Here is a 12688-nt window from a genome sequence, read left to right as displayed (position 1 = left end):
TTGCTGATTACATTTCTGTTGGCTGCTCTGTTGACTTCTTGTGTGTTTTGTGTTGTGGTATCTTCGGTTATTGCTGTCTTATGTCTTATTTTGTTATATGTTTAGTGTTCGTGAAAACTGCCCGTCTCCAAAGATTTCTTTTCCCCATTTTACTAGTTTCTACAACCAGCAGAGGCCCTTACAATGAGTTCATCATCATCATCATCAGCCTAGTTACGCCCACAGCAGGGCAAAGGCCTCTCCCATACTTCTCCAACTATCCCGGTCATGTACTAATTGTGGCCATGTTGTCCCTGCAAACGTCTTAATGTCATCCGCCCACCTAACTTTCTGCCGCCCCCTGCTACGCTTCCCTTCCCTTGGAATCCAGTCCGTAAGTCTTAGTGACCATCGGTTATCTTCCCTCCTCATTACATGTCCGGCCCATGCCCATTTCTTTTTCTTGATTTCAACTAAGATGTCGTTTACCCGCGTTTGTTGCCTCACCCAATCTGCTCTTTTCTTATCTCTTAACGTTACACCCATCATTCTTCTTTCCATAGCTCGTTGCGTCGTCCTCAATTTCAGCAGAACCCTTTTCGTAAGCCTCCAGGTTTCTGCCCCATATGTGAGTACTGGTAACACACAGCTGTTGTACACTTTCCTTTTGAGGGATAGTGGCAACCTGCTGTTCATGATTTGAGAATGCCTGCCAAACGCACCCCAATCCATTCTTATTCTTCTGGTTATTTCAGTCTCATGATCCGGATCCGTGGTCACTACCTGCCCTAAGTAGATGTATTCCCTTACCACTTCCAGTGCTTCGCTACCTATCGTAAACTGCTGTTCTCTTCCGAGACTGTTAAACAATACTTTAGTTTTCTGCAGATTAATTTTCAGACCCACCCTTCTGCTTTGCCTCTCCAGGTCAGTGAGCATGCATTGCAATTGGTCTCCTGAGTTACTAAGCAAGGCAATATCATCAGCGAATCGCAAGTTGCTAAGGTATTCTCCATCAACTTTTATCCCCAATTCTTCCCACTCCAGGCCTCTGAATACCTCCTGTAAACATGCTGTGAATAGCATTGGAGATATCGTATCTCCCTGTCTGACGCCTTTCTTTATAGGGATTTTGTTGCTTTCATTGTGGAGGACTACGGTGGCTGTGGAGCCGCTATAGATATCTTCCAGTATTTTTACATATGGCTCATCTACACCCTGATTCCGTAATGCCTCCATGACTGCTGAGGTTTCGACTGAATCAAACGCTTTCTCGTAATCAATGAAAGCTATATATAAGGGTTGGTTATATTCTGCACATTTCTCTATCACTTGGTTGATAGTGTGAATATGGTCTATTGTTGAGTAGCCTTTACGGAATCCTGCCTGGTCCTTTGGTTGACAGAAGTCTAAGGTGTTCCTGATTCTATTTGCGATTACCTTAGTAAATACCTTGTAGGCAACGGACAGTAAGCTGATCGGGCTATAATTTTTCAAGTCTTTGGCGTCCCCCTTCTTATGGATTAGGATTATGTTAGCGTTCTTCCAAGATTCCGGTACGCTCGAGGTTATGAGGCATTGCGTATACAGGGTGGCCAGTTTCTCTAGAACAATCTGACCACCATCCTTCAACAAATCTGCTGTTACCTGATCCTCCCCAGCTGCCTTCCCCCTTTGCATAGCTCCTAAGGCTTTCTTTACTTCTTCTGGCGTTACATGTGGGATTTCGAATTCCTCTAGGCTATTCTCTCTTCCACTATCGTCGTGGGTGCCACTGGTACTGTATAAATCTCTATAGAACTCCTCAGCCACTTGAACTATCTCATCCATATTAGTAACGATATTGCCGGCTTTGTCTCTTAACGCACACATCTGATTCTTGCCTATTCCTAGTTTCTTCTTCACTGTTTTTAGGCTTCCTCCGTTCCTGAGAGCCTGTTCAATTCTATCCATATTATAGTTCCTGATGTCCGCTGTCTTACGCTTGTTGATTAACTTAGAAAGTTCTGCCAGTTCTATTCTAGCTGTAGGATTAGAGGCTTTCATACATTGGCGTTTCTTGATCAGATCTTTCGTCTCCTGCGATAGCTTACTGGTTTCCTGTCTAACGGCGTTACCACCGACTTCTATTGCGCACTCCTTAATGATGCCCATGAGATTGTCGTTCATTGCTTCAACACTAAGGTCCTTTTCCTGAGTTAAAGCCGAATACCTGTTCTGTAGCTTGATCCGGAATTCCGCTAGTTTCCCTCTTACCGCTAACTCATTGATTGGCTTCTTGTGTACCAGTTTCTTTCGTTCCCTCCTCAAGTCTAGGCTAATTCGAGTTCTTACCATCCTGTGGTCACTGCAGCGTACCTTGCCGAGCACGTCTACATCTTGAATGATGCCAGGGTTCGCGCAGAGTATGAAGTCGATTTCATTTCTAGTCTCACCATTCGGGCTCCTCCACGTCCACTTTCGACTAACCCGCTTGCGGAAAAAGGTATTCATTATCCGCATATTATTCTGTTCTGCAAACTCTACTAATAATTCTCCTCTGCTAATCCTAGAGCCTATTCCATATTCCCCCACTGACTTGTCTCCAGCCTGCTTCTTGCCTACCCTGGCATTGAAGTCGCCCATCAGTATAGTGTATTTTGTTTTGACTTTACCCATCGCCGATTCTACGTCTTCATAAAAGCTTTCGACTTCCTGGTCATCATGACTGCATGTAGGGGCCTAGACTTGTACCACCTTCAATTTGTACCTCTTATTAAGTTTCACAACAAGACCTGCCACCCTCTCGTTAATGCTATAGAATTCCTGTATGTCACCAGCTATTTCCTTATTAATCAGGAATCCGACTCCTAGTTCTCGTCTCTCCGCTAAGCCCCGGTAACACAGTACATTCCCGCTTTTTAGCACTGTATATGCTTCTTTTGTCCTCCTAACCTCACTGAGCCCTATTATATCCCATTTACTACCCTCTAATTCCTCCAATAACACTGCTAGACTCGCCTCACTAGATAGCGTTCTAACGTTAAACGTTGCCAGGTTCAGATTCCCATGGCGGCCTGTCCGGAGCCAGGTATTCTTAGCACCCTCTGCAGCGTCACAGATCTGACCGCCGCCGTGGTCAGTTGCTTCGCGGCTGCTGGGGACTGAGGGCCGGGGTTTGATTGTTGTATTCATATAGGAGGTTGTGGCCAAGTACTGCACCAGGGTGGCCAATCCTGCTCTGCTGAGAGAGTGCGTTACCGGTTCTGGTCACCGGGATCAGGCTGCACTCCAGGCCTGTTTGTGCAATTTTCTCAACACACGGTTTTTTTTTTTTGTATTTTCCGGTGGGGAATTGCGCGGCACCGGGATTTGAATCACGGTCCTCTTGCACTGGAGACGGATACTCTACCGTCCCCGCAGGAGTTAAATTAAAAATTAATTTATGGGGTTTTACGTGACAGAACCACTTTCTGATTATGCACGCCGTAGTGGAGGACTCCGAAAATTTCGACCACCTGGGGTTCTTTAACGTGCACCTAATTCTAAGTACACGGGTGTTTTCGCATTTCGCCCCCATCGAAATGCGGCCGCCGTGGTCGGGGTCCGATCCCGCGACCTCGTGCTCAGCAGTCTAACACCACAACCACTGAGCAACCACGGCGGGTCCCGCAGGAGTTGTACGCCTCATTTAACCTACAGTGGTGCCCTATTTGATCAGTCAAGGTGGACCAATCTGAGCTCGGTTATACCGCATGGATGGCACTCGGCTAGAGAACCTGGTATTTATGACCTGCGCATGTGTGGCCACACATAATTGAGGATATATAATTTTTTTTTAGGAGGGTTTCCGTACAGTGATAAAATGAAGGAAAAGACATTAAAAAGAAAGAAAAAAAAGGGGGAAAAAAGGAACATAACATGTGATTTGAATTCGTGACCCTTTAATGTTGCCCGGAAAGGTAGCTCAGTCGGTTGGTTCGTCAAGCCACCGGTTACTTTCAAGCGCCATAGCTCCTGCTCCGAGCCTCATACTTATGTGGAAAGGGACTGATGTTGTCCGCGACAGTCGATTTTTGCTGATTCTGAGTTGTTGGAAGGCATAATTTCTTGAAAAAATGGCCGCCCGAGGAGAAGAGCGAACTCGAGCGGCTTTAGAGACTAGGAAAACTGCCTTAAAATATTTAGACTTGAGGGGAAGCTTCGTTAACAAACTATAACACGGCAATCAGCACTCGAATATAATTATAACCCTAATAATAATTGTAAACATTCATCTCATCTATAGGATCTAATGCGCGCGCTGTTGCTTTGTCTCTGCGTGTAGTAGTTAAGACAGCCAGTTTAAGGGCGGGGAAGTGGGAAGGAAAGGAAAGTCTCTGAAGCAAACTTGCAGCGCCGTGGTTTTAAAGCGCAACCGTGGTAGAGAAACGGAAGGCGATATAAGCGTGCGTGGCCATGATACGCACACGACAAACTGCCTTAAAATATTTAGACTTGAGGGAAAGCTTCGTTAACAAACTATAACACGGCAATCAGCACTCGAATACGACGAGAGAAATTATTGAGACGTGGAAAATTCCCTTGAAAAAAATCTGGTTTGCGAGACAAATGCTTGTATGTATTGAACCTCTTAAAAGATGAGGGGGGAAATATGCGCTCACCGAGAGGGCATCGTCAGCACGAGACCACCACCAGGCACCTTACAGAGATGTGGAGAGCTTCGCGGCCGGAACGAAGCCTCCCCTCTCCGCCGGCCAAGAGTGGAAAACGCGCTTTCCGATCGCTCAAGGTTGCGCGGGCGTAGTACAGCTCTAGCGTCTAGGAAAAGCTTAAACAGGTGCGAGGGCGGCACGTATAGCGTGGGAAGCAAGCCGCCAGAATAGCTATCTCAAGTACTGCTGCTGGCAAGGGCGAAATACCTTCGTGTAATTATAATAACCCTAATAGGACTCCTTTCAAAGAAAAAAAAAGAAAAAGAAAGCAAACGGCTCAGAAGGCTATACTACGAGAGCTATGACTGATACATTTCTATATATATGTATTCATCTCATCTATGGGATCGCATGCGCGCGCTGTTGCTTTGTCTCTGCGTGTAGTAGTTAAGAGAGCCAGTTTAAGGGCGGAGAAGAAGGAAGGAGAGGAAAGCAATATTGCAGCGCCGTGGTTTTAAAGCGCAACCGTGGTAGGGAAACGGAAGGCGATATAAGCATGCGTGTCCATGATACGCACACGACAAACTGCCTTACAATATTTAGACTTGAGGGGAAGCTTCGTTAACAAACCATAACACGGCAATCAGCACTCGAATATAATTATAACCCTAATAATAATTGTAAACATTCATCTCATCTATAGGATCTAATGCGCGCGCTGTTGCTTTGTCTCTGCGTGTAGTAGTTAAGAAAGCCAGTTTAAGGGCGGAGAAGTGGGAAGGAAAGGAAAGTCTCTGAAGCAAACTTGCAGCGCCGTGGTTTTAAAGCGCAACCGTGGTAGAGAAACGGAAGGCGATATAAGCGTGCGTGGCCATGATACGCACACGACAAACTGCCTTAAAATATTTAGACTTGAGGGAAAGCTTCGTTAACCAACTATAACACGGCAATCAGCACTCGAATACGACGAGAGATATTATTGAGACGTGGAAAATTCCCTTGAAAAAAAATCTGGTTTGCGAGACAAATGCTTGTATGTATTGAACCTCTTAAAAGATGAGGGGGGAAATATGCGCTCACCGAGAGGGCATCGTTAGCACGAGACCACCACCAGGCACCTTACAGAGATGTGGAGAGCTTCGCGGCCGGAACGAAGCCTCCCCTCTCAAGACTCAGTTCATGACTTCTCAAATATTTACCTCAATATAAGAACACACTGATAAAAAACTTTATTTTTTTGTTGCAGTGTTTCTTTTTCTTTTCATTTCTTTGTTTTTTTTTCTTCGAGGGTTTTTATAGCATGTATATGATATTTGGTTTTTTAATGGTGCTGTTTCATTGAAAGATTGTTCTTTCGCTTTTTCTTCTTCGTTTTTTTCTTTTTTCCCTCTATTTTCCTTTCTTTAAAAGATTGATAAAAGGTATTTTTATTTTTTTGTTGCCTTGGTATTTTCATTAATTTATTCAAATATGAGATTGAAATGGCTAGCACTCTTGATACAAATATTTTATTTTATAAAGAAGTATCTTGATTTTAGAAGATGATATTTTTTGTGTTAAAATGTATTTTGAATTCCAGTTATAAGATGTCACTGCATTTTAAGATGTTGTGGTAACACCTTTCTTTTTCGAATATTAAATAGAATAGGCAGTTTTGGTTTGACTCTGGTGTTCATTTTCACGGTGGTGGCCCAGCCGCCTTACGGTAGATGAATGCATTATAGTATGAATATTACTTTGACTTCGGTGGCAGTCGTAGACGTCATACGGAAGCTGTTAGAATTCATTGATAAAAGTTCTGTGCTAATATCAGCGGTAGCCTTGCCCGTGATAACGTCATGTCAGAAATTTATCCAGTGTACTACATAATAATGACTGATGGCAGAGATTATGAATATTTTACTCGTGAGTTTTTCACAACAAGAATGATAATTTGTTATTTCACGGCGAATGCCGCATATGTTCGGCCTTTGTCCAAAAGTGAAGTAGATGTAGTTAGCCGTATGATTTGTCGGCTGTTCGATTTTCTCAATCCCTGTCCTTCATTTATATATGCTCATATTTACCCATTTTTTGTACGAAGTGGACAGCACAATATACCCTATACCACACAGAAACCTCAGGAGATCACAGACCACTGCCCTCCACTGAATTCGAACAGCCTTGCCACTCCTCTACGTGTAGCGATCTTCACACACGAAGAGGTCACCCAATATGCAAAAACTGTGATAAAACGCCATAGTAAACCAAAACCACATCCTCTGGAAACAAGAGGGCCTCCCCCACACAAATGGCTTCTGCCAGCACCCTCAGAAACGACATGGGAGACACTAATACGCCTCCACGGTAGACACCAAGTGCAAAAACCATCAATGCATGGGCGGAAGAGTAACCTCAAACAAGCGGCCATCTACAAAGCCCTGAAACTTTTCTCAAATTAAGTTGATTCCTCCTCCTCCATGGCGTCGAAAAGAAGTTGAAGTGAGAATGACATCCCACAGCAGCCCACTCGCCAGTCAAGTACCTTTTGTATACAAAGTGAAGAAGACGAAGTGCTTCTCTTGTGGAATATATCTAGCCCGTCTCTGTGCTTCTCTGGACTTCTCACTGCACTTGTGGGGTCTACCGCCCCCTACATTGCGGTGATAAATGCACAAAACACCGATGACCCTCCCGGTTCTCGTTCACTCGCGGGCATTGATTGGTTCGGGGAAGCGAGGAAATATATCGAGGGACATCGAGGACACAGAGCTGTACTCCGCATCAAGTTATGAGTCCTCGGAAGACAGCTTTTGACTTGTCCAGTACCGCAAGGCCGACCGAAGAATTTTCAGCGCATCTTCGGCGTCCAGTTCGAACACTGTGAAAACAGCGCCTCAACGATGCCCTCACTCCATCCTGTTTGTGCCATAGAACGCTACTGACAAGCTACGCCTCCTCAATAGGCAAGCACTCTCCGTGTATCTAGAAAACACCGTGCCGAACGAGATCGAGAATGTGAAGATAAACACTAGGCGAAACATCCTGGCAATCGATGTGATGAAACCGAACGTACTTAACATACTACAACATGGAACGCATCTGGGTAACATGAAGGAACGCTCCATCGGGCCAGCGAATGGTGCCACAAAAACAGGAGTCATTTATGACATTGACAATGACATACCTAACGCAGACCTCCAAGCTCTCATAAAACCTGCAAGTGAACACAACGTCTTTGTGCATGTTGGTCGCCTCGGCAACACACATTGTGTGATGATAACGTTGAAAGGCGACTGCCTTTTCCTACGTGAAGGTTGGTCACTTTCGCCACCAGGTTCGACCATTTAATCCAAGGCTAATGCAATTCTTCAATTGTCAGAAGATAGGCCATGTGAAAGGTGTTTGCATAAATTCCGCCTTGTACCCTCGATTCGTGGAAGCCCACTCAGAATACAACTCCACCGCAACCACGTTGCAGTGTCCTAACTGTCTGGGTGATCACTGCGCCTCTTCCAAAGACTGTCCCCAGATCAAGAAGGAGATCACCATTTTTAAACAAATGGTGAGAGGCAACTCTACCCACAAAGAGGCCGCTGTGAAAGTGCGGCGAAGACGACGTCACCGTCGAAGGACTTATCGAAAGAAAATATCAACTTTTCAAGAAAAGTCAACTCGTCAGGTAGCATCATCAGCGGAAGTTTCCAGCACTCAAAGCACCGATGGTGGAAGGGAAAAAATTGCCAGATCTCCCTGTACAAGGGAATGGCCACCACTTCCGTGTAAACGACCGCCAGAAGAGCCGAAGCAGAAGCTGCTCCCAGTACAGCAAGGTGCTGTATCCGAGTTGCCGCTAAAAACAAATGAGCAAGTGATAGCTCTTATTAGGGCTTTAATGAATGCCATTCGCGTATTGCTAAACAACATGCACACACCGTCTGCCAGAAGTGCGCTTCATGTACTGGATGCTCTGAGACCGGTGCTGGCTACCCTTCAGTAGATCATGGCTCCCCAGCCTCTACCTTGCAGGGATGAGGTCCGACAAGCAGCTACATTTCAGTCGAACGCGCGCGGACTCAGAGCGCGCATGTAGGATTTCCGTCGCTTCGCGTATGCCAATATGTTTTCCATTATCATCATTTGCGAGCCGAACTTATCGAAAACGAACAGGCTTTCTGGTATTCAATCGTTTATGTCGTCAAGTATTCGTGAAAACTGTAAGGTTTTGGCGCTTATTCGCCGTGACCTCACTTAAATTCATCAGCCTGTGCCACCTAATGATGATAACCAATATATATGGCTGAACGTAAGGAAAAAGAATTTGACCTTTACTTTTGTGGCCGCCTACCTATCTCTGTCAAGTCGATTCGATCACAAAACACTACAAAACATCCTTTCCTCAACTCCCAATCCCTGGGTCATTATTGGAGATTTCAAGGCCCATCATACACTCTGGGGAAGTTCGAACATCAACGCGAGAGGCATAGCTCTAATGTACTAATGTATTCTCCATTAACTTTTATCTCCAATTCTTCCCAATCCAGGTGTTTGAATACCTCCTGTAAACAGGCTGTGAATAGCATTACAGAGACCGTATCTCCTTGCCTGACGCCTTTCTTTATTGGGATTTTGTTGCTTTCTTTATGGAGGACTACGGTGGCTGTGGAGCCGCTATAGATATCTTTCAGTATTTTTACATACGGCTCGTCTACACCTTGATTCAGTAATGCCTCCATGACTGCTGAGGTTTCGACTGAATCAAACGCTTTCTCGTAATAAATGAAAGCTATATATAAGGGTTGATTATATTCCGCACATTTCTCTATCGCCTGATTGAGAGTGTGAATATGGTCTACTGTTGAGTAGCCTTTACCACGTTACATCTGTACAGGGTGCTTTTTCTCAGCTTTCTGCGATACAGCTTGCCAGCAATAACCAACGCAAGCAAAAACGAATCTATGCACAATACAAAGTCTTCAGGCTCAAGCTCAAAAACTCAGGATCTGTAGAGGCCTGCCTCAGAGTGCTCCAACAGTGGCTACGATAGCAATCGCTAGAGACCACCTTGTCAAGAGCCATATTGAAATTGAAGTGCTCAGGACCAACATAAGGCATCTAGCCAGGACACCTTGTCACCACGGACAGACCACGCACATGTTTCCCCCAAACGATAACCGCATATGATGAATGCCAGCTTGTTTCACTCCGACAGCAAGACCTTCAATTCCTCCATGGTGCCTCACTCAGCCAAAAATCAACCTCACAATACCTCGCATCGCGAAAATGCTGATCTATCATGACCAGCCCCTAAACAGCTCAAGCTGCTATTTTTTTACGAGAACTACTACGACTCTAGGCATATCTACACTGATGGATCTTTGCTGCCAAACAGCTACGCGGCGGTAGTCGTGATACCAGCGAAAGTTACAACCATCAAATTTAAGATGACTCACGCGACAACATCGACGGCAACAGAGTTCGCAGCGCTCTTTACTGCCCTTCATTACATTGGTGATGAACCGCGACAAAAGTGGACGGTATTCTTGAATTAGAAGGTGGCACTGCACTCTCTACTGTCATGTTTATGACGCGGACCGCACGAACAGCTAATATTTCACCTTACAGATACGTTACACCATATAAAAGATGCAGGCCATGAAATAACCTTCCAATGGCTTCCAAGTCACTGCGGGATTATCGGCAACAAACGGTTCGATCAAGCTGCCCGCCTAGCCCATATTGAGGAGCACCACGTACTAATTACACTTTCTAGAACTGACGCAGTACGGTATCTGCGCCTGCTTGCTCGACACTGCCCCACGTCGCAATATAATGAGCCACAATTAAGAAATACTCGACTGCACTCCCTTGATCTCACATTAAGTGCTCGAGCGCCATCGCAGCTTCGCGTGGAGACGCCACGCTTTTGTATTATTTATTATTAGTTATTTATCAATACTACAATCCCCACTGGGGATTTTAGCACAGTGGGAAACAATACATATGTAAAGAATACTATAGCATAGGCAACGAACACAACACAAATCAGGTCAACAGAGTTTGAACATAGCAGTGGCACAGCAAGATAAAAAATTTTTAGTCAATACTTGAAACAAACGCCGAAAATGATGATCTTAAAGCTTGGCCATTGGTCATTGGTATCCGCTGTGGTTGGGCGTCGCCTTTACCAAAGCTTCTGCATTCCATGCTGGATTACCAACACCGCAACCTGTGACCACTACGGCTATGAAGAATCGATTGGCCATATTTGCTGCGCTTGCCCACAGTACATTCCACAATGGGAATGCCTTCGTCACTAACTTGAGCAGCTGGACTACCAACCATTATCGGAAAAAAGGACTTTTACAGCATCGAAGGGACCTAAAGTCACAGAAGAAGGCCGTGCAAGCACTATTGCGCCTTTTGCGATCTTCCGGCCTTTGTGAACGTCTTTAACTGGAACACCCTCTGTGAGTTTGCGTCTTCGTGCGTGCGTGTTTTTTTGTTTGCTTAACGTTTTCCTCTCTGTCCTCTTTGTAACCCATATCTTCCATCCCCAGTGTAGGGTAGAAAACCGAAGACTGATATCTGTTTAAGCTCCATGCCGTTACTCTTCATCTCTCTGTCTCGCTTTGTCTAGAAGGAACGCTTGGCACAATGACGTGTAGGCAGGTAGTAAATTGCAGCGACTGCTTGTAATACATACAAGCAAAAAGTTTAAAGATTACTTACTCTATAGGCAAGAATAATATCGTAGTTCCATAAGCAGTAACTCTGCGAGCATCAGCAGCTTTAGTGAGCATAGGTGGAATGTTTTTTCAAGGTACCTCAGGAAACTCGCAGCATTTGATCTGAAAAACATACATGGTTTTCTGTATTTGAGCGAAAGTTCCAGGTAAGGTATACTGAAACGTGTACTTGCCTATTCTTTGCCCGTGGACTGCATTTTATTAGCTGACAAATTAAATTGATAGCTCAGCGCAAGATGCACCAGTAGAATTTCGAGCTTACTCGAATGCTATCTTTCCTATAAGTTCTTCCCGAAACTTTTGTAATCAGATTGTATGCGCGACATGAATTGAGTAGTAATTTCTAGAAGCCACATAAGGACGAATGATTACCCTGGAACTTTCGACGAGTCATGTATAGAAGCCGACACGCTTGGCCGGCAGATCATATTTTTGGCAATTTCCGAGGAAAGGGCGCTTGAGGAAAGGGAACGTGCTCGGAGGCAACCGAGTTGCAAAGAAGCGCAGGGTGGGAAGGCGCGGGAGCGTCACGCGTGAGATCTCTCATAAACGAGTGGCGGGCAGGGCCAGAAAGGTAGGAAGGGTCCTGTCGCTTTCCTCATTGGTTCGCGAGTTCGTCGCGGAAAGGCTAAGAAAGGCGAAACAAACGGACTGTGCTTTCGGGCATGCGAGTGCCAGGGAAGAAACGGAGAGAGAAGGAGGATGCTGGCACACGCTCGATCCTCACCTGTTTCGCTCGCCTTCCAGCGGTGGCCACACAACTTTGACAAAGGTGTGCCGCGGGTGTCTTTTTAAATCGTACACACCATTATTGGCTTTCACCCATGAAATCGCACGTGACGGCAGCCTATCCGCAACGAGTAACTCGATGCGCCCAGTAAAAATAAACAGAATACATTTCAAAGGAAAAAATTGAGCTCCAATCCATGCTCTGAAGGTGCTTCAGAGAAACGGTGATACCACCTGCCACGATAGACCAATTTGACCTAGCATTGAATTGGGTTCGTCAGAGCTTGAGCGCGACGCCGTTGTGTATACAGGCGTTGCTGTTACTTTCGTCGCTCATCGTATTCGCGCTGCCCTTAAGGCCCCCTAACTCTGCGTAGCTTGCCTTGGGCAGGAGCCGCTGCATCCTGCGTAGCCTCAGAACGATGTCGTTGTGCATATTGACGTTGCTGTTCCCGTCGCCGCTTGTCGTGTCAAGCTGCTCGCCGGAAGTTGTCTCTATACGTGGCATTTCCATAGCGCAATCACAACATAAATGAAACAGATTGCTAGTTGCGTTATTCTTCTAGATATAAGGCGTAGTGACGTCACTCACTGCTTCGTATGCGACAGTTGTCGCTT

This window comes from Dermacentor andersoni, chromosome 3 (assembly GCF_023375885.2).
Source record: "Dermacentor andersoni chromosome 3, qqDerAnde1_hic_scaffold, whole genome shotgun sequence".
Classification (NCBI taxonomy): domain Eukaryota; kingdom Metazoa; phylum Arthropoda; class Arachnida; order Ixodida; family Ixodidae; genus Dermacentor; species Dermacentor andersoni.
This window is presented reverse-complemented; position numbering follows the sequence as displayed.